We start from the raw sequence: 27638 nt of genomic DNA, 5'->3' as shown, positions 1-27638 counted from the left end.
ATGGACATTTTGTTGTTGTTGTTGAGTATGGACATTTTGTTGTTGTTGTTGAGTATGGACATTTTGTTGTTGTTGTTGAGTATGGACATTTGTCTGTAAGTACAGTGAGATGTACTGTATGTGACAGAACTTGTTTTCTGATGAAACATCCCCAACATCAATGTCACTTTCAACTCCATTCATCCAGAGATATAGTTGTCTGTAATTCTTCAGCAGAAAACCATTCCTCTCGTTGTTTTGTTGGCCACAGACGAAGAAAAAAAAAAACTGGTCACCACTCAAAACAATAGGTCAAAGTGTAACATTTTTACAAAAACGGCAGTAGACAGAATTGTACAAAAAACTGAAAATCTATACAGTTTTTTAAAACAAAACTTTTTTTTCTTTCTTTTTCTTTTTTTTGAGTGTGGACTCGATGTTTTTGTCCCGAAACGCCACGTTCATTCGTTCAGTAGCTCCTGCAGACAGTTGGGTGATTTGAAGACCTCGGGGACTTCACTGTCTAGTTTACAGATCACCTTGTAGATGGCCTTCTTCCAGGATGGGTCCACGTCCTTCCCTGCTACGATGGCGTTGAAAAACTCCCTCAGCGTCAGCTGGGACACTTCCAGGAACCGCTCTGGAACCTGAGAGAGAGACATAGAGAGAATGACATCACTAGACACACGCACACACACACACACACACACACACACACACACACACACACACACACACACACATACTTGGCATCAGGTTACACACGCACACACACACACACACACACACACACACACACACACACACACATACTTGTACAGCTAACCTTGTGGGTACACACGATTCAGTCCCATTCAAAATCATATTTTCCTAACCCTATACCTAACCCTAGCTCCTAACCCTAACCCTAGCTCCTAACCCTAACCCTAGCTCCTAACTCTAACTCTATACATAACCCTAGCTCCTAACTCTAACTCTATACATAACCCTAGCTCCTAACTCTAACTCTATACATAACCCTAGCTCCTAACCCTAACCCTAGCTCTTAACTCTAACTCTATACATAACCCAAGCTCCTAACTCTAACTCTAACCCTAACCCTAGCTCCTAAGCCTAACCCTAACCCTAGCTCCTAACCATAACTCTAAACATAATGCAAGCTCTTAACCCTAACCCTAGCTCTTAACCCTAACCCTAGCTCCTAAGCTTAAACCTAACCCTAGCTCCTAATCCTATACCTAACCCTAGCTCCTAACCATAACTCTAAACATAACCCTAGCTCCTAACCCTAACCCTAGCTCCTAACCCTAACCCTAGCTCCTAAGCTTAAACCTAACCCTAGCTCCTAAGCCTATACCTAACCCTAGCTCCTAACCATAACTCTAAACATAACCCTAGCTCCTAACCCTAACCATAGCCCCTAAACCTAACCCTAGCTCCTAACCCTCGCTCCTAAGCCTAACCCTAGCTCCTAACCCTATCACCTAAATCTAACCCTAGCTCCTAACCCTAGCTTCTAAGCCTAACCCTAGCCCCTAAACCTAACCCTAGCTCCTAAACCTAACCCTAGCTCCTAAACCTAACCCTAGCTCCTAACCCTAGCTTCTAAGCCTAACCCTAACTCCTAAACCTAACCCTAGCTCCTATCCCTTAATGTAACTCTAACTCTAATTTTAACCTTAACCCAAAACTCCCTAGAAATAGCATTTGACCTTGTGGGGACAAACAAAATGTCCCCTTGTTGGTCAAATTTTTGTTTGTTTACCATTCTTGTGGGGACTTCATGTCCACACACACGCACACGCGCAGACACGCAGACAGATAGTTGGGCAGGCAGACAAAGGGAGACAGATAGAGCCATCTGTAATTTGGACCTCTTTACAGGCCTGATTTAGGATGGACAAGACAGATCTCTCTGTGTGTGTGTTAAGCCTATGATAGCTGTATTCCAGTGTTTAGTGGTCAACTAGGCCGCCCATAATGGATTAATCTTTACAATAGCCTACAACAGACTGTGTGTGTGTGTGTGTGTGTGTGTGTGTGTGTGTGAAGACCAACAGCTGAGTGTCACCACAATAAGATGAGAGGTAACCAACAATTAAAGCCTCCAGCCAGCAGACAGAGACAAAAGGGTTTGTGACAAGAATAATTATCTCTCTCTCTCTCTCTCTCTCTCTCTCTCTGTCTCTCTCTCTCTCTCCCTCTCTCTCTCTCTGTCTCTCTGTCTCTCTCTCTCTGTCTCTCTCTCTCTCTCTCTCTCAATTGAATTCAAATGGCTTAATTTGCAGGTGAAACACATGTTTACATTGTCAAAGCAAATGAAATAGATCATAAACTAAAGTGAAATAAACAATAAAAATGAACAGTAAACATTACACATACAGAAGATTCAAAACAATAAAGACAATACAAATGTCATATTATATATATATACAGTGATTTAACAATGTACAAATGTTTAAAGGACACAAGATAAAATAAATAAGCATAAATATGGGTTGTATTTACAATGGTGTTTGTTCTTCACTGGTTGCCCTTTTCTCGTGGCAACAGGTCACAAATCTTGCTGCTGTGATGGCACACTGTGGAATTTCACCCAGTAGATATGGGAGTTTTTCAAAATTGGATTTGTTATCGAATTCTTTGTGGATCTGTGTAATCTGAGGGAAATATGTCTCTCTAATATGGTCATGCATTGGGCAGGAGGTTAGGAAGTGCAGTTCAGTTCAGTTTCCACCTCATTTTGTGGGCAGTGAGCACATAGCCTGTCTTCTCTTGAGAGCCATGTCTGTCTACGGCGGCCTTTCTCAATAGCAAGGCTATGCTCACTGAGTCTGTACATAGTCAAAGCTTTCCTTAAGTTTGGGTCAAAACATTTGGGTGTTTAATTTGATGTTCCTTTTGATGGCGTAGAAGGCCCTTCTTGCCTTGACTCTCAGATCGTTCACAGTTTTGTGGAAGTTACGAGTCTGCTGTTAATGATAATGCAGAGGATTTTCCCAAGATTGCTTTTGACGCATATCCCACGGTAGTTATTGGGGTCAAATTTGTCTTTTTGTGGATTGGGGTGATCAGTCCTTGGTTCCAAACATTGAGGAAGATGCCAGAGCTAAGGATGATGTTAAAGAGGTTTAGTATAGCCCATTGGAATTTGTTGTCTGTATATTTGATCATTTCATTGAGGATACCATCAACACCACAGGCCTTTTTGGGTTGGAGGGTTTGTATTTTGTCCTGTAGTTCATTCAAGGTAATTGGAGAATCCAGTGGGTTCTGGAATCCAGTGTGTTCTGGAATCCAGTGGGTTCTGGTAGTCTTTAATAGTTGATTCTAAGATTTGTATTTGATCATGTATATGTTTTCGCTGTTTATTCCTTGTTTTAGAGCCAAAAAGATTGGAGAAGTGGTTTACCCACACATCTCCATTTTGGATAGATAATTCTTTGTGTTGTTGTTTGTTTATTGTTTTCAAGTGGTTAGAATCTATGGATTCTTCAATTACATTGAGCTGATTTCTGACATGCTGTTCCTTCTTTTTCCGTAGTGTATTTCTGTATTGTTTTAGTGATTCACCATAGTGAAGGCGTAGACTCAGGTTTTCTGGGTCTCTATGTTTTTGGTTGGACAGGTTTCTCAATTTCTTTCTTAGGTTTTTGCATTCTTCATCAAAACGTTTGTCATTGTTGTTAATTTTCTTCGGTTTTCTGTTTGACATTTTTAGATTTGATAGGGAAGCTGAGAGGTCAAATATACTGTTAAGATTTTCTACTGCCAAGTTGACACCTTCACTATTACAGCGGAACGTTTTGTCCTGGAAGTTGTCTAAAAGGGATTGAATTTGTTGTTGCCTAATTGTTTTTTGGTTGGTTTCCACATTACATTCCTTCCATCTATAGCGCTTCTTAAAATTACTCAGGCTTCGACGCCTCTCTCTCTCTTTGTCTCTCTCTCTGTCTCTCTCTCTCTCTCCCTCTCTATCTCTCTCCCTCTCTCTCTCTCTCTCTCCCCCTCTCTCTCTCTTTCTCTGTGTACTCAAGTGAATGACCCCCAACCCCCGGACACACACACATCATTCTTTCTTCCTCAAATCAAACTTCCTTTGGGCAATCCCTCTCGTACCCAGTGTCCAGTTATCTCACTGGCTCCTAAGGTGACTGTGTGTGTGTGTGTGTGTGTGTGTGTGTGTGTGTGTGTGTGTGTGTGTGTGTGTGTGTGTGTGTGTGTGTGTGCAGAACAGCTGTCTCTGACAGAGTCTCAGTAACAAAGACGTGTCCTTCAGTTCGTCATGTGATATGAGGGGCTGCCTCACGGTCTGATGACCCTGGCTATTGTCTCAACACACACACACACACACACACAGTCCGCGTGACTCCAATCAGTCTCAGTAACAAAGACATTGCCTTCATCTTATCCTCGAGAATGCTTGAATGCACTCACACACACAAACACACACACTTTCTAAAGACACACACACACACAAACACACACACTCTCTAAAGACACACACACACACAAACACACACACTCTCTAAAGACACACACACACACAAACACACACACTCTCTAAAGACACACACACACACACACAAACTCTCTAAAGACACACACACACACTCTCTAAAGACACACACACACACACACTGCTGCCAATCTCAATGCCGTTCACCCTCTGTCATAGACAAAGACACCTGCCATCCCAGTTTAGTGTAATTATAGCTATCTGTCAGACCCACTGATAACTTGCTCTATAAGTTAACATAATCACTACCTTTCTCTACTCTGAGGAAGAGAGGAGAAGAGAAGAGGGGGAAGAGAGGAAAGGGAGAGGAAGTAAAGAGAGGGAAGAAAGGATGGGAGAGGAGGGGAGAAAGGGAGGATAGAAGTGGAGGGGAGGCAGGGGAGGATAGAAGTGGAGGGGAGGCAGGGGAGGATAGAAGTGGAGGGGAGGCAGGGGAGGATAGAAGTGGAGGGGAGGCAGTGGAGGATAGAAGTGGAGGGGAGGCAGGGGAGGAGAGAAGTGGAGGGGAGGCAGGGGAGGATAGAAGTGGGGAGGAGAAAGGGAGGATAGAAATGGAGATTGTGTAGTCTTTAAACATAACCTCATCTCAGAAGAGTGGTTCATTACCCAGAGCGTTGTAGTAGAGAGAGAGAGAGAGAGAGAGAGAATGATAGGAGGGAAGGAGAGAGAGAGAGAGAATGATAGGAGGTAAGGGTTAGAGAGAGAGAGTGAAAGTGAGAGAGTGAAAGCGAGGGGGATGATAGGAGGGAAGGAGAGAGAGAGGAGAGAGGGTGAAAGCGAGGGGGGATGATAGGAGGGAAGGAGAGAGAGAGGAGAGAGGGTGAAAGCGAGGGGGGATGGTAGGAGTTAGAGAAATACATAAAATGGGAGAGCTCCCCAGTGTTCAAGTAGACACAACATGTGTGTTTAATTGATTGTTCTCTGGGCTAGAGAGATATTGATCACAGACACTCACACACACCTAGAACACTTTAAAACACACACTTATGCACACACAGACACACACACACACACACACACAAGCCCCTCCATCGCAGAGGAAACAGTGACCGGTCTTTTCATCAGTAAAAGAGAGAAGGTAAAGAGTTAGAGAAGAGGAATATGGAGAGTTTTCTCTAACAGGGTGGGAACTAATCACATAGGAAACGTGACAGTCCTGAAACGTGACATTCCTGAAACGTGACATTCCTGAAACGTGAGTGTGTGAACCTTCCGTAGCCTCGAGGCGTGTGTGTGTTTGTGTGTGTGAGCGTGTGTGCTCCTTTGAATTGTAGAATAAAGGAAAAATGAGACCCTCCTCTTTAAGCTCCCCGAAATGCCACCCCTCTCCATACCCCCTAGGCCAAGCCCTACAAACCCTCTTCTCTGTGTGTGTGTGTGTGTGTGTGTGTGTGTGTGTGTGTGTGTGTGTGTGTGTGTGTGTCACCCATGAACTTTAAGTGCCTCTTGCTAGCTGATAGAATACATGCAGAAGCTTTCCCTCCAGAACGTCTGACTCACTCTGTCAGACATTAAGCAGAGCCAAACACTTCCTCTGTGTGTGTGTGTGTGTGTGTGTGTGTGTGTGTGTGTGTCTGCCAACTTTGAAAGAACATCTATTCTTCCAACTAGTCAATCTCCAAGACATTTCTAGTCGATTGCCAGACATTTCTAGTCGAACTCCAAGACATTTCTAGTCGAACTCCAAGACATTTCTAGTCTATCTCCAAGGCATTTCTAGTTGATCTTCAAGACATTTCTAGTTGATCGGCAGACATTTCTAGTCGATCGCCAGACATTTCTAGTCGATCGCCAGACATTTCTAGTCGATCTCCAAGACATTTCTAGTCGATCACCAGACTTTTCTAGTCGATCTCCAAGACATTTCTATTCGATCGCCAAGACATTTCTAGTCGATCGCCAAGACATTTCTAGTTGATCTCCAAGACATTTCTAGTTGATCTCCAAGACATTTCTAGTTGATCTCCAAGACATTTCTAGTCGATCTCCAAAACATTTATAGCTGATCGCCAAGACATTTCTAGTCGATCGTCAGACATTTCTAGTTGATCTCCAAGACATTTCTAGTCGATCTCCAAGACATTTCTAGTCGATCTCCAAGACATTTCTAGTCGATCTCCAAGACATTTCTAGTCGATCTCCAAGACATTTCTAGTCGATCGCCAGACTTTTCTAGTCGATCGCCAAGACATTTCTAGTCGATCGCCAGACATTTCTAGTCGATCTCCAAGACATTTCTAGTCGATCACCAGACTTTTCTAGTCGATCTCCAAGACATTTCTATTCGATCGCCAAGACATTTCTAGTCGATCGCCAAGACATTTCTAGTCGATCTCCAAGACATTTCTAGTTGATCTCCAAGACATTTCTAGTTGATCTCCAAGACATTTCTAGTTGATCTCCAAGACATTTCTAGTCGATCTCCAAAACATTTCTAGCTGATCGCCAAGACATTTCTAGTCGATCGTCAGACATTTCTAGTTGATCTCCAAGACATTTCTAGTCGATCTCCAAGACATTTCTAGTCGATCTCCAAGACATTTCTAGTCGATCTCCAAGACATTTATAGTCGATCGCCAGACTTTTCTAGTCGATCGCCAAGACATTTCTAGTCGATCTCCAAGACATTTCTAGTCGATCTCCAAGACATTTCTAGTCGATCTCCAAGACATTTCTAGTCGATCTCCAAGACATTTCTAGTCGATCTCCAAGACATTTCTAGTCGATCGGCAGACTTTTCTAGTCGATCGCCAAGACATTTCTAGTCGATCTCCAAGACATTTCTAGTCGATCTCCAAGACATTTCTAGTCGATCTCCAAGACATTTCTAGTCGATCACCAAGACATTTCTAGTCGATCTCCAAGACATTTCTGTAAATTAAAAACAACGATAAAGTCTTGCGTTCCTTCCTTTTTTTCACGCTGTTGGAAAAGTGTTCCCATTTTGAAGGAGAGCAAATCAAGTGCACCTATAGGCCTATCGCTAGCCAATCAGATGGCTGAGATCACTGTGTCTGCACTGTTTCCTCTCTCCATACACTATAGAAGAAGCCTAAAATAGGGCTGCCGCCACACCGGCTGTCATGAGTCCTGACCGCAGTAAAATTCAACTCTAATCTCCTCTTATGCACTCTGGCATATGTGTTGGTAGTACCCAACTAGCTAATGACCATCAGGTCACTAATGGCCTGGTACTCAGGGCTCTACTGTCCCTCCATCATGTCCTAATGGCCTGGTACTCAGGGCTCTACTGTCCCTCCATCAGGTCCTAATGGCCTGGTACTCAGGGCTCTACTGTCCCTCCATCAGGTCCTAATGGCCTGGTACTCAGGGCTCTATTGTCCCTCGATCAGGTCCTAATGGCCTGGTACTCAGGGCTCTATTGTCCCTCTAACCACTCTGACATGAATGCAAATGCAAACAAAAATCAACAGAACAGCATCTTTAAATACTCACTTCACTGAAAAAGCAGTTGAAACAGGAAGTGGAGATGCTGACGGTGCTGCAGCACCTCTGAATATTCAGAATAATAATATTTGAAAAATATATATATATATTGAAATTATTATTATTTATATTTTTAAACGTGTTTTCACAAAAGTAGTGCACTTGGCCCTTTACTAGTATTTACAGGCCGATGTAGACATCTGTAGCGCGAGCAAAACATTTGTCTTTCAGCATTGCCGCTTTGACAAAAGAAAATGGTCGTTGTATAATTGAGAACAGAATCTTGCAGGTTTCAACAGTTGGAATTGTGGGAGTCGTAGTCTCTTTCTCTGTGACGTCATTCTAATGGAATCCAGAAAGATCACGATCCCGTCCTCAAACATCCACATCAAAAGGTGCAGAGTTGTGGTCAAAGACATAAAACATCCACATCAAATTAAATATTTTTCTTGATCAAATAACAATGGAAAACAATGAATTTTCTTGCAGTATTAATTTACCATGGACACTGTGCTAACAGTCCTCCAAACAAGGGGGGGGGGGGGGACCAGTACCAAAAGAATGAACATGGAAATTGCATTCCAGGTGACTACCTCGTGAAGCTGGTTGAGAGAATGTGCAAAGCTGTCATCAAGGCAAAGGGTGGATACTTTAGAATAATATAAAATATATTTTGATTTGATTAACACTTTTTTTGGTTACTACATGATTCCATATGTGTTATTTCATAGTTTTGATGTCTTCACTAATATTCTACAATGTATAAAATAGTATAATTAAGAAAAACCCTGGAATGAGTAGGTGTGTCCAAACTTTTGACCGGTAGTGTATATTAAGTATTTTTATTCCACAAGTATTATCAGATTAACTGTTTTGAACAGATAATTATCAGACTCAAATTACAAAGGCTGGTAAACACTCAAATACAAGTTAGTTTGAACTTTTTCACAAAAGTAGTGCACTGGGCCTTTACTTGTCCTGTATTAGTGGATGTAGATGTCTTCAGCGCGGGCAAAACCGTTTCTGCATCCTCCGTACCCCTGTCGGCAAAAAAGAAAAATCGCAGCACACCCACCCCAAACTACTTCCCGCAGTTTTTTGAGTTCAACAACAGGTTGAAATTGAGTGGAAAACCTGGTCTTTTGTCGACGTCGTTTCAAAGCCGAACACAAGGACATAGACAGCGCTTTGTCAGGTGATGCTCACTTCAAAACAACCCCTGTGCAAATTGACTTTATGTATAGGCATATACATTAAACCAATCCTAAATATCTCATAAATTATAGGCTGACACATTACCTTTAACTACTAAATATCTCATAAATAATAGGCTGACACATTACCTTTAACTACTAAATATCTCATAAATAATAGGCTGACACATTACCTTTAACTACGAAATATCTCATAAATAATAGGCTGACACATTACCTTTAACTACGAAATATATCATAAATAATAGGCTGACACATTACCTTTAACTACTAAATATCTCATAAATAATAGGCTGACACATTACCTTTAACTACTAAATATCTCATAAATAATAGGCTGACACATTACCTTTAACTACTAAATATCTCATAAATAATAGGCTGACACATTACCTTTAACTACTAAATATCTCATAAATAATAGGCTGACACATTACCTTTAACTACTAAATATCTCATAAATAATAGGCTGACACATTACCTTTAACTACTAAATATCTCATAAATAATAGGCTGACACATTACCTTTAACTACGAAATATATCATAAATAATAGGCTGACACATTACCTTTAACTACTAAATATCTCATAAATAATAGGCTGACACATTACCTTTAACTACGAAATATCTCATAAATAATAGGCTGACACATTACCCTTAAGTACTAAATATCTCATAAATAATAGGCTGACACATTACCTTTAACTACGAAATATATCATAAATAATAGGCTGACACATTACCTTTAACTACTAAATATCTCATAAATAATAGGCTGACACATTACCTTTAACTACGAAATATCTCATAAATAATAGGCTGACACATTACCCTTAAGTACTAAATATCTCATAAATAATAGGCTGACACATTACCTTTAACTACGAAATATCTCATAAATAATAGGCTGACACATTACCCTTAACTACTAAATATATCATAAATAATAGGCTGACACATTACCTTTAACTACTAAATATATCATAAATAATAGGCTGACACATTACCTTTAACTACGAAATATCTCATAAATAATAGGCTGACACATTACCTTTAACTACTAAATATATCATAAATAATAGGCTGACACATTACCTTTAACTACTAAATATATCATAAATAATAGGCTGACACATTACCTTTAACTACTAAATATATCATAAATAATAGGCTGACACATTACCTTTAACTACGAAATATATCATAAATAATAGGCTGACACATTACCTTTAACTACCAAATATCTCATAAATAATAGGCTGACACATTACCTTTAACTACGAAATATCTCATAAATAATAGGCTGGCACATTACCTTTAACTACTAAATATCTCATAAATAATAGGCTGACACATTACCTTTAACTACTAAATATCTCATAAATAATAGGCTGACACATTACCTTTAACTACGAAATATCTCATAAATAATAGGCTGACACATTACCTTTAACTACTAAATATATCATAAATAATAGGCTGACACATTACCTTTAACTACTAAATATATCATAAATAATAGGCTGACACATTACCTTTAACTACGAAATATCTCATAAATAATAGGCTGACACATTACCTTTAACTACTAAATATATCATAAATAATAGGCTGACACATTACCTTTAACTACCAAATATCTCATAAATAATAGGCTGACACATTACCTTTAACTACGAAATATCTCATAAATAATAGGCTGGCACATTACCTTTAACTACTAAATATCTCATAAATAATAGGCTGACACATTACCTTTAACTACGAAATATCTCATAAATAATAGGCTGACACATTACCTTTAACTACTAAATATCTCATAAATAATAGGCTGACACATTACCTTTAACTACGAAATATCTCATAAATAATAGGCTGACACATTACCTTTAACTACTAAATATCTCATAAATAATAGGCTGTCACATTACCTTTAACTACTAAATATATCATAAATAATAGGCTGACACATTACCTTTAACTACTAAATATCTCATAAATAATAGGCTGACACATTACCTTTAACTACGAAATATCTCATAAATAATAGGCTGACACATTACCTTTAACTACTAAATATATCATAAATAATAGGCTGGCACATTACCTTTAACTACTAAATATATCATAAATAATAGGCTGACACATTACCTTTAACTACCAAATATCTCATAAATAATAGGCTGACACATTACCTTTAACTACTAAATATCTCATAAATAATAGGCTGACACATTACCTTTAACTACTAAATATCTCATAAATAATAGGCTGACACATTACCTTTAACTACTAAATATCTCATAAATAATAGGCTGTCACATTACCTTTAACTACTAAATATATCATAAATAATAGGCTGACACATTACCTTTAACTACTAAATATCTCATAAATAATAGGCTGGCACATTACCTTTAACTACCAAATATCTCATAAATTATAGGCTGACACATTACCTTTAACTACCAAATATCTCATAAATAATAGGCTGACACATTACCTTTAACTACTAAATATCTCATAAATAATAGGCTGACACATTACCTTTAACTACTAAATATCTCATAAATAATAGGCTGACACATTACCTTTAACTACGAAATATCTCATAAATAATAGGCTGACACATTACCTTTAACTACTAAATATTTCATAAATAATAGGCTGACACATTACCTTTAACTACTAAATATATCATAAATAATAGGCTGACACATTACCTTTAACTACTAAATATCTCATAAATAATAGGCTGACACATTACCTTTAACTACTAAATATATCATAAATAATAGGCTGGCACATTACCTTTAACTACTAAATATCTCATAAATAATAGGCTGACACATTACCTTTAACTACGAAATATCTCATAAATAATAGGCTGACACATTACCTTTAACTACTAAATATCTCATAAATAATAGGCTGACACATTACCTTTAACTACTAAATATCTCATAAATAATAGGCTGACACATTACCTTTAACTACGAAATATCTCATAAATAATAGGCTGACACATTACCTTTAACTACGAAATATATCATAAATAATAGGCTGACACATTACCTTTAACTACTAAATATCTCATAAATAATAGGCTGACACATTACCTTTAACTACTAAATATCTCATAAATAATAGGCTGACACATTACCTTTAACTACTAAATATCTCATAAATAATAGGCTGACACATTACCTTTAACTACTAAATATCTCATAAATAATAGGCTGACACATTACCTTTAACTACTAAATATCTCATAAATAATAGGCTGACACATTACCTTTAACTACTAAATATCTCATAAATAATAGGCTGACACATTACCTTTAACTACGAAATATATCATAAATAATAGGCTGACACATTACCTTTAACTACTAAATATCTCATAAATAATAGGCTGACACATTACCTTTAACTACGAAATATCTCATAAATAATAGGCTGACACATTACCCTTAAGTACTAAATATCTCATAAATAATAGGCTGACACATTACCTTTAACTACGAAATATATCATAAATAATAGGCTGACACATTACCTTTAACTACTAAATATCTCATAAATAATAGGCTGACACATTACCTTTAACTACGAAATATCTCATAAATAATAGGCTGACACATTACCCTTAAGTACTAAATATCTCATAAATAATAGGCTGACACATTACCTTTAACTACGAAATATCTCATAAATAATAGGCTGACACATTACCCTTAACTACTAAATATATCATAAATAATAGGCTGACACATTACCTTTAACTACTAAATATATCATAAATAATAGGCTGACACATTACCTTTAACTACGAAATATCTCATAAATAATAGGCTGACACATTACCTTTAACTACTAAATATATCATAAATAATAGGCTGACACATTACCTTTAACTACTAAATATATCATAAATAATAGGCTGACACATTACCTTTAACTACTAAATATATCATAAATAATAGGCTGACACATTACCTTTAACTACGAAATATATCATAAATAATAGGCTGACACATTACCTTTAACTACCAAATATCTCATAAATAATAGGCTGACACATTACCTTTAACTACGAAATATCTCATAAATAATAGGCTGGCACATTACCTTTAACTACTAAATATCTCATAAATAATAGGCTGACACATTACCTTTAACTACTAAATATCTCATAAATAATAGGCTGACACATTACCTTTAACTACGAAATATCTCATAAATAATAGGCTGACACATTACCTTTAACTACTAAATATATCATAAATAATAGGCTGACACATTACCTTTAACTACTAAATATATCATAAATAATAGGCTGACACATTACCTTTAACTACGAAATATCTCATAAATAATAGGCTGACACATTACCTTTAACTACTAAATATATCATAAATAATAGGCTGACACATTACCTTTAACTACCAAATATCTCATAAATAATAGGCTGACACATTACCTTTAACTACGAAATATCTCATAAATAATAGGCTGGCACATTACCTTTAACTACTAAATATCTCATAAATAATAGGCTGACACATTACCTTTAACTACGAAATATCTCATAAATAATAGGCTGACACATTACCTTTAACTACTAAATATCTCATAAATAATAGGCTGACACATTACCTTTAACTACGAAATATCTCATAAATAATAGGCTGACACATTACCTTTAACTACTAAATATCTCATAAATAATAGGCTGTCACATTACCTTTAACTACTAAATATATCATAAATAATAGGCTGACACATTACCTTTAACTACTAAATATCTCATAAATAATAGGCTGACACATTACCTTTAACTACGAAATATCTCATAAATAATAGGCTGACACATTACCTTTAACTACTAAATATATCATAAATAATAGGCTGGCACATTACCTTTAACTACTAAATATATCATAAATAATAGGCTGACACATTACCTTTAACTACCAAATATCTCATAAATAATAGGCTGACACATTACCTTTAACTACTAAATATCTCATAAATAATAGGCTGACACATTACCTTTAACTACTAAATATCTCATAAATAATAGGCTGACACATTACCTTTAACTACTAAATATCTCATAAATAATAGGCTGTCACATTACCTTTAACTACTAAATATATCATAAATAATAGGCTGACACATTACCTTTAACTACTAAATATCTCATAAATAATAGGCTGGCACATTACCTTTAACTACCAAATATCTCATAAATTATAGGCTGACACATTACCTTTAACTACCAAATATCTCATAAATAATAGGCTGACACATTACCTTTAACTACTAAATATCTCATAAATAATAGGCTGACACATTACCTTTAACTACTAAATATCTCATAAATAATAGGCTGACACATTACCTTTAACTACGAAATATCTCATAAATAATAGGCTGACACATTACCTTTAACTACTAAATATTTCATAAATAATAGGCTGACACATTACCTTTAACTACTAAATATATCATAAATAATAGGCTGACACATTACCTTTAACTACTAAATATCTCATAAATAATAGGCTGACACATTACCTTTAACTACTAAATATATCATAAATAATAGGCTGGCACATTACCTTTAACTACTAAATATCTCATAAATAATAGGCTGACACATTACCTTTAACTACGAAATATCTCATAAATAATAGGCTGACACATTACCTTTAACTACTAAATATCTCATAAATAATAGGCTGACACAAATCAAATCAAATCAAATTTTATTTGTCACATACACATGGTTAGCAGATGTTAATGCGAGTGTAGCGAAATGCTTGTGCTTCTAGTTCCGACAATGCAGTAATAACAAGTAATCTAACTAACAATTCCAAAACTACTGTCTTGTACACAGTGTAAGGGGATAAAGAATATGTACATAAGGATATATGAATGATTGATGGTACAGAGCAGCATAGGCAAGATACAGTAGATGGTATCGAGTACAGTATGTACAAATGAGATGAGTATGTAAACAAAGTGACATAGTTTAAAGTGGTTAGTGATACATGTATTACATAAGGATACAGTCGATGATATAGAGTACAGTATATACGTATGCATATGAGATGAATAATGTAGGGTAAGTAACATTATATAAGGTAGCATTGTTTAAAGTGGCTAGTGATATATTTACATCATTTCCCATCAATTCCCATTATTAAAGTGGCTGGAGTTGAGTCAGTGTCAGTGTGTTGGCAGCAGCCACTCAGTGTTAGTGGTGGCTGTTTAACAGTCTGATGGCCTTGAGATAGAAGCTGTTTTTCAGTCTCTCGGTCCCAGCTTTGATGCACCTGTACTGACCTCGCCTTCTGGATGAGAGCGGGGTGAACAGGCAGTGGCTCGGGTGGTTGATGTCCTTGATGATCTTTATGGCCTTCCTGTGACATCGGGTGGTGTAGGTGTCCTGGAGGGCAGGTAGTTTGCCCCCGGTGATGCGTTGTGCAGACCTCACTACCCTCTGGAGAGCCTTACGGTTGAGGGCGGTGCAGTTGCCATACCAGGCGGTGATACAGCCCGCCAGGATGCTCTCGATTGTGCATCTGTAGAAGTTTGTGAGTGCTTTTGGTGACAAGCCGAATTTCTTCAGCCTCCTGAGGTTGAAGAGGCGCTGCTGCGCCTTCTTCACGATGCTGTCTGTGTGAGTGGACCAATTCAGTTTGTCTGTGATGTGTATGCCGAGGAACTTAAAACTTGCTACCCTCTCCACTACTGTTCCATCGATGTGGATAGGGGGGTGTTCCCTCTGCTGTTTCCTGAAGTCCACAATCATCTCCTTAGTTTTGTTGACGTTGAGTGTGAGGTTATTTTCCTGACACCACACTCCGAGGGCCCTCACCTCCTCCCTGTAGGCCGTCTCGTCGTTGTTGGTAATCAAGCCTACCACTGTTGTGTCGTCCGCAAACTTGATGATTGAGTTGGAGGCGTGCGTGGCCACGCAGTCGTGGGTGAACAGGGAGTACAGGAGAGGGCTCAGAACGCACCCTTGTGGGGCCCCAGTGTTGAGGATCAGCGGGGAGGAGATGTTGTTGCCTACCCTCACCACCTGGGGGCGGCCCGTCAGGAAGTCCAGTACCCAGTTGCACAGGGCGGGGTCGAGACCCAGGGTCTCGAGCTTGATGACGAGCTTGGAGGGTACTATGGTGTTGAATGCCGAGCTGTAGTCGATGAACAGCATTCTCACATAGGTATTCCTCTTGTCCAGATGGGTTAGGGCAGTGTGCAGTGTGGTTGAGATTGCATCGTCTGTGGACCTATTTGGGCGGTAAGCAAATTGGAGTGGGTCTAGGATGTCAGGTAGGGTGGAGGTGATATGGTCCTTGACTAGTCTCTCAAAGCACTTCATGATGACGGATGTGAGTGCTACGGGGCGGTAGTCGTTTAGCTCAGTTACCTTAGCTTTCTTGGGAACAGGAACAATGGTGGCCCTCTTGAAGCATGTGGGAACAGCAGACTGGTATAGGGATTGATTGAATATGTCCGTAAACACACCGGCCAGCTGGTCTGCGCATGCTCTGAGGGCGCGGCTGGGGATGCCGTCTGGGCCTGCAGCCTTGCGAGGGTTAACACGTTTAAATGTCTTACTCACCTCGGCTGCAGTGAAGGAGAGACCGCATGTTTTCGTTGCAGGCCGTGTCAGTGGCACTGTATTGTCCTCAAAGCGGGCAAAAAAGTTATTTAGTCTGCCTGGGAGCAAGACATCCTGGTCCGTGACTGGGCTGGATTTCTTCCTGTAGTCCGTGATTGACTGTAGACCCTGCCACCTGCCTCTTGTGTCTGAGCCGTTGAATTGAGATTCTACTTTGTCTCTGTACTGGCGCTTAGCTTGTTTGATAGCCTTGCGGAGGGAATAGCTGCACTGTTTGTATTCGGTCATGTTACCAGACACCTTGCCCTGATTAAAAGCAGTGGTTCGCGCTTTCAGTTTCACACGAATGCTGCCATCAATCCACGGTTTCTGGTTAGGGAATGTTTTAATCGTTGCTATGGGAACGACATCTTCAACGCACGTTCTAATGAACTCGCACACCGAATCAGCGTATTCGTCAATGTTGTTATCTGACGCAATACGAAACATCTCCCAGTCCACGTGATGGAAGCAGTCTTGGCACATTACCTTTAACTACGAAATATCTCATAAATAATAGGCTGACACATTACCTTTAACTACGAAATAGCTACAGGAACAGGGTTGGAGAGCTCACGGCAGACAGAGTACTGGGTAGCTACAGGAACAGGGTTGGAGAGCTCACGGCAGACAGAGTACTGGGTAGCTACAGGAACAGGGTTGGAGAGCCCACGGCAGACAGAGTACTGGGTAGCTACAGGAACAGGGCCCACGGCAGACAGAGTGTAGGTGGAGTATCACCTGTTGCACAGCGAGAGGCTGCATGCTTCTCATTGGATCTTCAGTGGTTGATGGGTGGAGTTAAACAACAGCAGCAGCCTATCCATTCGCTGCTCCAGTGCATACGGATGAGTAGTCTTTATCCCCCTGTTTCTGTTTTTGCCCATTTGATAATGGGCCATTTTAAATCGAAAAAACTAATTTGACATATTAGTAAAGATAAGATTATATTGAGAATTTTCTGATGGTTGAAAATATGATACCCTTGACGAGAGAACAGCGTGTGCAGCCTGAGGCAAGGAACGGAGAGCAAATTTTTTTGTGACTTTTTCAAATAGTGAATACACTATAGTTGCACCTTGCAGCCCATCTATACAGTATATACAAAATTATGTGGACACCCCTTCCAATTAGTGGATTCATATATTTCAGCCACACCCGTTGCTGACAGGTGTGTAAAATCGAGCACACAGCCATGCGATCTCCATAGCCAAACACTGGCAGAAGATTGGCCCTTATTTAAGAGCTCAGTGACTTTCAACGTGGCATCGTAATGGGATGCCACCTTTCCAACAAGTCAGTTCATCCTATTTCTGCCCTGCTAGAGCTGCCCTGTCGAGTGTAAGTGCTGTTATTGTGAAGTGGAAACGTCTAGGAGCAACAACAGCTCAGCCGCGAAGTGGTAGGCCACACAAGCTCACAGAACGGGAGCGCCGAGTGCTGAAGATTATAGCGTGAAAAAACGTCTGTCCTGGTTACAACACTCACTACCGAGTTCCAAACTGCCTCTGGAAGCAACGTCAGCACGGTCTCTATCAGTTTTGCACATCGAGAGACTGAAATTTTTTCCCATTCCTCCTTGCAAAACAGCTCGAGCTCAGTGAGGTTGGATGGAGAGCATTTGTGAACAGCAGTTTTCAGTTCTTTCCACAGATTCTCGATTGGATTCAGGTCTGGACTTTGACTTGGCCATTCTAACACCTGGATATGTTTATTTTTGAACCATTCCATTGTAGATTTTGCTTTATGTTTTGGATCATTGTCTTGTTGGAAGACAAATCTCCGTCCCAGTCTCAGGTCTTTTGCAGACTCCATCAGGTTTTCTTCCAGAATGGTCCTGTATTTGGCTCCATCCATCTTCCCATAAATTTTAACCATCTTCCCTGTCCCTGCTGAAGAAAAGCAGGCCCAAACCATGATGCTGCCACCACCATGTTTGACAGTGGGGATGGTGTGTTCAGTGTGATGAGCTGTGTTGCTTTTACGCCAAACATAACGTTTTGCATTGTTGCCAAAAAGTTCAATTTTGGTTTCATCTGACCAGAGCACCTTCTTCCACATGTTTGGTGTGTCTCCCAGGTGGCTTGTGGCAAACTTTAAACAACACTTTTTATGGATATCTTTAAGAAATGGCTTTCTTCTTGCCACTCTTCCATAAAGGCCAGATTTGTGCAATATACTTGTTGTCCTATGGACAGAGTCTCCCACCTCAGCTGTAGATCTCTGCAGTTCATCCAGACTGATCATGGGCTTCTTGGCTGCATCTCTGATCAGTCTTCTCCTTGTATGAGCTGAAAGTTTAGAGGGACGGCCAGGTCTTGGTAGATTTGCAGTGGTCTGATACTCCTTCCATTTCAATATTATCGCTTGCACAGTGCTCCTTGGGATGTTTAAAGCTTGGGAAATCTTTTTGTATCCAAATCCGGCTTTAAACTTCTTCACAACAGTATCTCGGACCTGCCTGGTGTGTTCCTTGTTCTTCATGATGCTCTCTGCGCTTTTAACGGACCTCTGAGACTATCACAGTGCAGGTGCATTTATACGGAGACTTGATTACACACAGGTGGATTGTATTTATCATCTTAGTCATTTAGGTCAACATTGGATCATTCAGAGATCCTCACTGAACTTCTGGAGAGAGTTTGCTGCACTGAAAGTAAAGGGGCTGAATAATTTTGCACGCCCAATTTTTCAGTTTTTGATTTGTTAAAAAAGTTTGAAATATCCAATAAATGTCGTTCCACTTCATGATTGTGTCCCACTTGTTGTTGATTCTTCACAAAAATTTGTTTTTATATCTTTATGTTTGAAGCCTGAAATGTGGCAAAAGGTCGCAAAGTTCAAGGGGGCCGAATACTTTCGCAAGGCACTGTAGTACTTGTTTCAAATGATCACTTTTACGCATAAAAATACTAACTTCAAATACACACTCCCGACAGCCTATGGCATGGCTCATAGCCAGATAACATACAGTAGGCCGACTCCTGTTCTTCTGACATACAGACTACAAGCAGCACTGCAGCGGTAAGAAATCGCTCCTCCATTTCCTGTTGGCTAAAATTAGAATCGCCTCAATTTCAGTTTATGTGACAAAAACAAGCAAGTATAGAAAAATTGGCTTTCAATGACTATGAGACAGCTCTATTACACACATTTCTCTCAGGTGACTGTCTCTCTCTCTCTCTCTCTGTCTCTCTCTCTGTCTCTTTCTGTCTCTCTCTCTCTCTGTCTCTTTCTGTCTCTCTCTCTCTCTGTCTCTGTCTCTCTCTCTCTCTGTCTCTCTCTGTCACTCTCTGTCTCTCTCTCTGTCTCTCTCTCTGTCTCTCTCTTTGTCTCTCTCTCTTTCTCTCTCTTTCTCTCTCTCTCTGTCTCTCTACCTCTCCCTCTCTCTCCATTTCTATTCATGTATTTTCTGAGTGGATAGGCCAGCTATTAGGGAACAAAGAGATTCATATTTGGGAGGAAGAGAGGGAGGAATGCAAGGAAAGAGCTGGAAGAAAGGTAAAGAAAGGGGGGAGAGGTTCAACAACCTAAAAGGGGAGGCTAAAGAGAGGGAGGAGCGGAAAGAGAAGGAGCAGGGAGAAGGTAATTAATGAAGTTCCTTTAATTACCACTGATTGTCTCACTGCCAGCTCGAGCACTGTCTCACACACACACACACACACACACACACACACACACACACACACACACACACAATGAAGTCATTAAAAAGTTTATAACGTAAAGAGTGAATGAGAAAGAAAAAGGGACTGAAGGAAAAGACAAACGACAACAAAGTATTCTCCGTGGGTGGAGAGGAGAGGTACGGGTGGATAGGAGGAGAAGAGAGGAGAGGAGAGGAGAGGAGAAGAGAGGAGAGGAATGGGTGGATAGGAGGAGAAGAGAAGAGAGGAGAGGTACGGGTGGATAGGAGGAGAAGAGAGGAGAGGAGAGGTACGGGTGGATTGGAGAAGAGAGGAGAGGAGAGGAACGGGTGGATTGGAGGAGAGGAGAGGAGAGGAACGGGTGGATAGGAGGAGAAGAGAGGAGAGGAGAGGAACGGGTGGATAGGAGGAGAAGAGAGGAGAGGAGAGGTACAGGTGGATTGGAGGAGAAGAGAGGAGAGGTATGGGTGGATTGGAGGAGAAGAGAGGAGAGGAGAGGTACGGGTGGATTGGAGGAGAAGAGAGGAGAGGAACGGGTGGATAGGAGTAGAAGAGAGGAGGAGAGGAACGGGTGGATAGGAGGAGAGGAGAGGAGAGGAGAGGAAAGGGTGGATTGGAGGAGAAGAGAGGAGGAGAGGTACGGGTGGAGAGGAGGAGAAGAGAGGAGAGGAGAGGAACGGGTGGATAGGAGGAGAAGAGAGGAGGAGAGGAACGGGTGGATAGGAGGAGAAGAGAGGAGAGGAATGGGTGGATAGGAGGAGAAGAGAGGAGAGGAGAGGAGAGGAAAAGGTGGATTGGAGGAGAAGAAAGGAGAGGAGAGGAACGGGTGGATTGGAGGAGAGGAACGGGTGGATAGGAGGAGAAGAGAGGAGAGGAGAGGAACGGGTGGATAGGAGGAGGAGAGGAACGGGTGGATAGGAGGAGAAGAGAGGAGAGGAGAGGAGAGGAAAGGGTGGATTGGAGGAGAAGAGAGGAGAGGAGAGGAACGGGTGGATAGGAGGAGGAGAGGAGAGGTACGGGTGGATTGGAGGAGAAGAGAGGAGAGGAACGGGTGGATAGGAGGAGAAGAGAGGAGGAGAGGAACGGGTGGATAGGAGGAGAAGAGAGGAGAGGAGAGGAGAGGAGAGGAGAGGAAAGGAAAGGGTGGATTGGAGGAGAAGAGAGGAGGAGAGGTACGGGTGGATAGGAGGAGAAGAGAGGAGAGGAGAGGAACGGGTGGATAGGAGGAGAAGAGAGGAGGAGAGGAACGGGTGGATAGGAGGAGAAGAGAGGAGATGAGAGGAACGGGTGGATAGGAGGAGAAGAGAGGAGAGGAGAGGAACGGGTGGATAGGAGGAGAAGAGAGGAGAGGAGAGGAAAGGGTGGATTGGAGGAAAAGAGAGGAGAGGAGAGGAACAGGTGGATAGGAGGAAAAGAGAGGAGAGGTACGGGTGGATCGGAGGAGAAGAGAGGAGAAGAGAGGAACGGGTGGATTGGATGAGAAGAGAGGAGAGGAGAGGAACGGGTGGATTGGAGGAGAAGAGAGGAGAGGAGAGGAACGGGTGGATAGGAGGAGAAAAGGAGAGGAATGGGTGGATAGGAGAAGAGAGGAGAGGAGAGGAACGGGTGGATTGGAGGAGAAGAGAGGAGAGGAGAGGTACGGGTGGATTGGAGGAGAAGAGAGGAGAGGAGAGGAGAGGTACGGGAGGATTGGAGGAGAAGAGAGGAGAGGAACGGGTGGATAGGAGGAGAAGAGAGGAGAGGAGAGGAACGGGTGGATAGGAGGAGAAGTGAGGAGAGGAGAGGTACGGGTGGATTGTAGGAGAAGAGAGGAGAGGAGAGGTACAGGTGGATAGGAGGAGGAGAGGAGAGGTACGGGTGGATAGGAGGAGAAGAGAGGAGAGGAGAGGTACGGGTGGATTGGAGGAGAAGAGAGGAGAGGTACGGGTGGATAGGAGGAGAAGAGAGGAGAGGAGAGGTACGGGTGGATAGGAGGAGAAGAGAGGAGAGGAACGGGTGGATAGGAGGAGAAGAGAGGAGAGGAGAGGAACGGGTGGATAGGAGGAGAAGAGAGGAGAGGAGAGGAACAGGTGGATAGGAGGAGAAGAGAGGAGAGGAGAGGAACGGGTGGATAGGAGGAGGAGAGGAACGGGTGGATAGGAGGAGAAGAGAGGAGAGGAGAGGAGAGGAAAGGGTGGATTGGAGGAGAAGAGAGGAGAGGAGAGGAACGGGTGGATAGGAGGAGGAGAGGAGAGGTACGGGTGGATTGGAGGAGAAGAGAGGAGAGGAACGGGTGGATAGGAGGAGAAGAGAGGAGGAGAGGAACGGGTGGATAGGAGGAGAAGAGAGGAGAGGAGAGGAGAGGAGAGGAAAGGGTGGATTGGAGGAGAAGAGAGGAGGAGAGGTACGGGTGGATTGGAGGAGAAGAGAGGAGAGGAGAGGAACGGGTGGATAGGAGGAGAAGAGAGGAGAGGAGAGGAACGGGTGGATAGGAGGAGAAGAGAGGAGAGGAGAGGAAAGGGTGGATTGGAGGAGAAGAGAGGAGAGGAGAGGAACAGGTGGATAGGAGGAGAAGAGAGGAGAGGAGAGGTACGGGTGGATCGGAGGAGAAGAGAGGAGAAGAGAGGAACGGGTGGATTGGATGAGAAGAGAGGAGAGGAGAGGAACGGGTGGATTGGAGGAGAAGAGAGGAGAGGAGAGGAACGGGTGGATAGGAGGAGAAGAGGAGAGGAATGGGTGGATAGGAGGAGAAGAGAGGAGAGAAACGGGTGGATAGGAGAAGAGAGGAGAGGAGAGGAACGGGTGGATTGGAGGAGAAGAGAGGAGAGGAGAGGTACGGGTGGATTGGAGGAGAAGAGAGGAGAGGAGAGGAGAGGTACGGGTGGATTGGAGGAGAAGAGAGGAGAGGAGAGGAACGGGTGGATAGGAGGAGAAGAGAGGAGGAGAGGAACGGGTGGATAGGAGGAGAAGAGAGGAGAGGAGAGGAACGGGTGGATAGGAGGAGAAGAGAGGAGAGGAGAGGAACGGGTGGATAGGAGGAGAAGAGAGGAGAGGAGAGGAAAGGGTGGATTGGAGGAGAAGAGAGGAGAGGAGAGGAACAGGTGGATAGGAGGAGAAGAGAGGAGAGGAGAGGAAAGGGTGGATTGGAGGAGAAGAGAGGAGAAGAGAGGAACGGGTGGATAGGAGGAGGAGAGGGGAGAGGAGAGGAACGGGTGGATAGGAGGAGGAGAGGGGAATGGATGAACATTGACAGAGTAGATAACCATCAAAAGAAGGAGAGCCGGTGGAACAGACTCAAACAGAGAAGGGAAGAGGGGGAGGAGGTGGGGGACAGTCCAAGGTGGAACTTTGATGATGCTAAATTTGGCAAAAGGAGGAGAATGGATGTGTGTGTGTGGGGGGGGGGGGGGACTTGCTGAATAGGCTGTGGTTCCAGTTTCATAGGTCTGAGTTTAACAGCAGAAGAATGAGGAAGGACAGAGAGATGAAGAGAGGACAGAGAGATGAAGAGAGGAGAGAGAGATGAAGAGAGGAGAGAGAGATGAAGAGAGGACAGAGAGATGAAGAGAGGACAGAGACATGAAGAGAGGACAGAGACATGAAGAGAGGACAGAGAGATGAAGAGAGGACAGACAGGTGAAGAGAGGACAGAGACATGAAGAGAGGACAGAGACATGAAGAGAGGACAGAGAGATGAAGAGAGGACAGACAGGTGAAGAGAGGACAGAGAGATGAAGAGAGGACAGAGAGATGAAGAGAGGACAGACAGGTGAAGAGAGGACAGAGAGATGAAGAGAGGACAGAGAGATGAAGAGAGGACAGAGAGGTGAAGAGAGGACAGAGAGGTGAAGAGAGGACAGAGAGATGAAGAGAGGACAGAGAGATGAAGAGAGGACAGAGAGATGAAGAGAGGACAGAGAGGTGAAGAGAGGACAGAGACATGAAGAGAGGACAGAGACATGAAGAGAGGACAGAGAGATGAAGAGAGGACAGACAGGTGAAGAGAGGACAGAGAGATGAAGAGAGGACAGAGAGATGAAGAGAGGACAGACAGGTGAAGAGAGGACAGAGAGATGAAGAGAGGACAGAGAGATGAAGAGAGGACAGAGACATGAAGAGAGGACAGAGAGATGAAGAGAGGACAGACAGGTGAAGAGAGGACAGAGAGATGAAGAGAGGACAGAGAGATGAAGAGAGGACAGAGAGGTGAAGAGAGGACAGAGAGGTGAAGAGAGGACAGAGAGATGAAGAGAGGACAGAGAGATGAAGAGAGGACAGAGAGATGAAGAGAGGACAGAGAGATGAAGAGAGGACAGAGAGATGAAGAGAGGACAGAGAGATGAAGAGAGGACAGAGAGGACAGAGAGGACAGAGAGATGAAGAGAGGACAGAGAGATGAAGAGAGGACAGAGAGGTGGTACCTGACTCATTATGTAAAAAAACCTTTTCTTGGTCCACTTGACATATGTTTGAGTCTTCTGTGGGTTCGCCCCCAAACTGCCTTCTTATAGACTGTGTGTGTGTGTATTAGGTTAAATGCTGTGTAATGGGCTTCTAAATGATGCGGATGTGACTGTGTTGAATAGCATAGGGTCCCAGAGAGAGTCAGAAATAGAAGAGAGAGAGAGATAGAGAGAAAGAGAGAGGAAGGAAGGAGAGATTCAAATGTGAATGCAAGATCCACCCGTTCCTCTCCTCCAACCACCCCTTAAACCTACAGCTGTCATACCTCAAAGTCGTTGGCCTTGTTGTAGTGCATGTTGAGGGCTCGGTAGAGCTCAGACTCCCTGCCCACAGACAGGTCCTCGTTAGTGGTCACTCCCTCGTTGATGGCCTGCCGAGCAAACTTCTCCATCTGGATGTAATAGAACTCTCTGAAGTTACTGAACCACTTGATGAGCTGAGACGTGATGCAGCGGTTAAACTGGAGAGAGGGGGAGAGAGAGAGAGAGAAAGACAGAGAGAGGGAGAGAAAGACAGAGAGAGGGAGAGAAAGACAGAGAGAGGGAGAGAAAGACAGAGAGAGGGAGAGCGAGACAGAGATAGAGGGAAAGAGAGCGGGAGAAATAGAGAGAGACAGAGGGAGATAGAGAGAGAGAGAGGGGGGAGAGAGAGACAGAGAGAGAGGGAAAGAGAGCGGGAGAGAGAGAGAGAGAGAGAGGGGGAGAGAGAGGGGGAGAGAGAGACGGAGAGAGAAAGACAGAGAGAGGGAGAGAAAGAGAGCGGGAGAGAGAGAGACAGAGAGAGAGAGAGAGAGAGAGAGAGAGAGGGGGGGAGAGAGCGACAGAGAGAGGGGGAGTGAGGGAGAGAAAGACAGAGAGAGGGGGAGGGAGGGGGAGAGAAAGACAGAGAGAGGGAGAGAAAGACAGAGAGAGGGAGAGAAAGACAGAGGGAGAGAAAGACAGAGAGAGGGAGAGAGAGCGGGAGAGAGAGAGAGAGAGAGGGAGAAAGAGAGAGAGAAAGACAGAGGGGGAGAGAGCGGGAGAGAAAGAGACAGAGAGGGAGAGAAAGAGAGAGAGACAGACAGACAGACAGAGAGGGGGAGAGAGACAGAGAGAGAAAGACAGAGAGGGGGAGAGAGAGACAGAGAGAGAGAGAGGGGGAGTGAGGGAGAGAAAGACAGAGGGGGAGAGAGGGAGCGAGGGGAGGGAGAGAAAGACAGAGAGAGGGAGAGAAAGACAGAGAGCGGGAGAGAGAGAGAGAGAGAGAGAGAAAGACAGAGGGGGAGAGAGAGACAGAGAGAGGGAGAGAGAGCGGGAGAGAAAGAGACAGAGAGGGAGAGAAAGAGAGAGAGACAGACAGACAGACAGAGAGGGGGAGAGAGACAGAGAGAGAAAGACAGAGAGGGGGAGAGAGAGACAGAGAGAGAGAGAGGGGAGTGAGGGAGAGAAAGACAGAGGGGGAGAGAGGGAGCGAGGGGAGGGAGAGAAAGACAGAGAGAGGGTTGAGAAAGACAAAGAGCGGGAGAGAGAGAGAGAGAGAGAGAGAGAAAGACAGAGGGGGAGAGAGAGACAGAGAGAGGGAGAGAGAGCGGGAGAGAAAGAGAGAGAGAGACAGAGAGAGAGAGAGAGACAGACAGACAGAGAGGGGGAGAGAGAGACAGAGAGAGGGAAAGAGAGAGAGACAGAGAGAGAGACAGAGAGGGGGAGAGAGCGACAGAGAGAGGGAGAGAGTGCGGGAGAGAGAGAGAGAGAAAGACAGAGAGAGGGAGAGAAAGACAGAGAGGGGGAGAGAGAGACAGAGAGAGAGAGGGAAAGAGAGCGGGAGAGAGACAGGGAGAGAGAGACAGAGAGGGAGAGAGAGAGAGAGAGAGAGAGAGAGGGGGAGAGAGAGATATAGAGAGAAAGACAGAGAGAGGGAGAGAAAGAGAGCGGGAGAGAGAGAGACAGAGAGAGACAGAGAGAGAGAGAGAGAGACAGAGAGGGGGAGAGAGCGACAGAGAGAGGGGGAGAGAGCGACAGAGAGAGGGAGAGAGTGCAGGAGAGAGAGAGAGAGAAAGACAGAGAGAGGGAGAGAGAGACAGAGAGAGAGAGGGAAAGAGAGCAGGAGAGAGGGAGAAAAAGAGAGAGGGAGACAGAGAGAGAGAGAGGGAGAGAGAGAGAGAGAGAGAGAGGGGGGGAGAGAGAGGGGGAGAGAGAGAGCGGGAGAGAGAGACAGAGAGACAGAGAGAGCGGGAGAGAGAGACAGAGAGACAGAGAGAGAGAGGGAAAGAGAGCAGGAGAGAGGGAGAAAGAGAGAGAGGGAGACAGAGAGAGAGAGAGAGAGAGAGAGAGAGCGGGAGAGAGAGAGACAGAGAGACAGAGAGAGAGAGAGAGAGACAGAGAGGGGGAGAGAGAGACAGAGAGAGAGAGGGAAAGAGAGCGGGAGAGAGAGAGGGAAAGAGAGCGGGAGAGAGAGAGGGAAAGAGAGCGGGAGAGAGAGAGAGAGAGAGAGAGAGAGAGAGAGAGAGAGAGAGAGCGGGAGAGAGAGAGGGAGAAAGAGAGAGACAGAGAGAAAGACAGAGAGAGAGAGACAGAGAGAGTAATATTGATCATTATTAATTATTATGATTCCTGTCCTTCAGTAATATTAAACTACACTGTCTGTTTAAAACATGTTTATACCACAGCATTTTTAAATACTAATTTCTGATTGGTTAGAAGGGCATTCTAGAATAGACATTAAAACCAGAGA

The 27638-nt window shown here is 42.9% G+C and overlaps 1 pseudogene; it reads right to left on the bottom strand.

Annotated features, from left to right (window-relative positions):
• Positions 1-416: 416 nt before the first annotated feature.
• LOC139383800 (prospero homeobox protein 1-like) overlaps positions 417-27638 on the bottom strand; it is a 96342-nt pseudogene continuing 69120 nt past the window's right edge.

This window comes from Oncorhynchus clarkii, chromosome 25, assembly GCF_045791955.1.
Source record: "Oncorhynchus clarkii lewisi isolate Uvic-CL-2024 chromosome 25, UVic_Ocla_1.0, whole genome shotgun sequence".
Lineage (NCBI taxonomy): Eukaryota > Metazoa > Chordata > Actinopteri > Salmoniformes > Salmonidae > Oncorhynchus > Oncorhynchus clarkii.
Note: the sequence above shows the minus strand (reverse complement) of the source record. Positions and strands in the feature narration are given on the sequence as shown.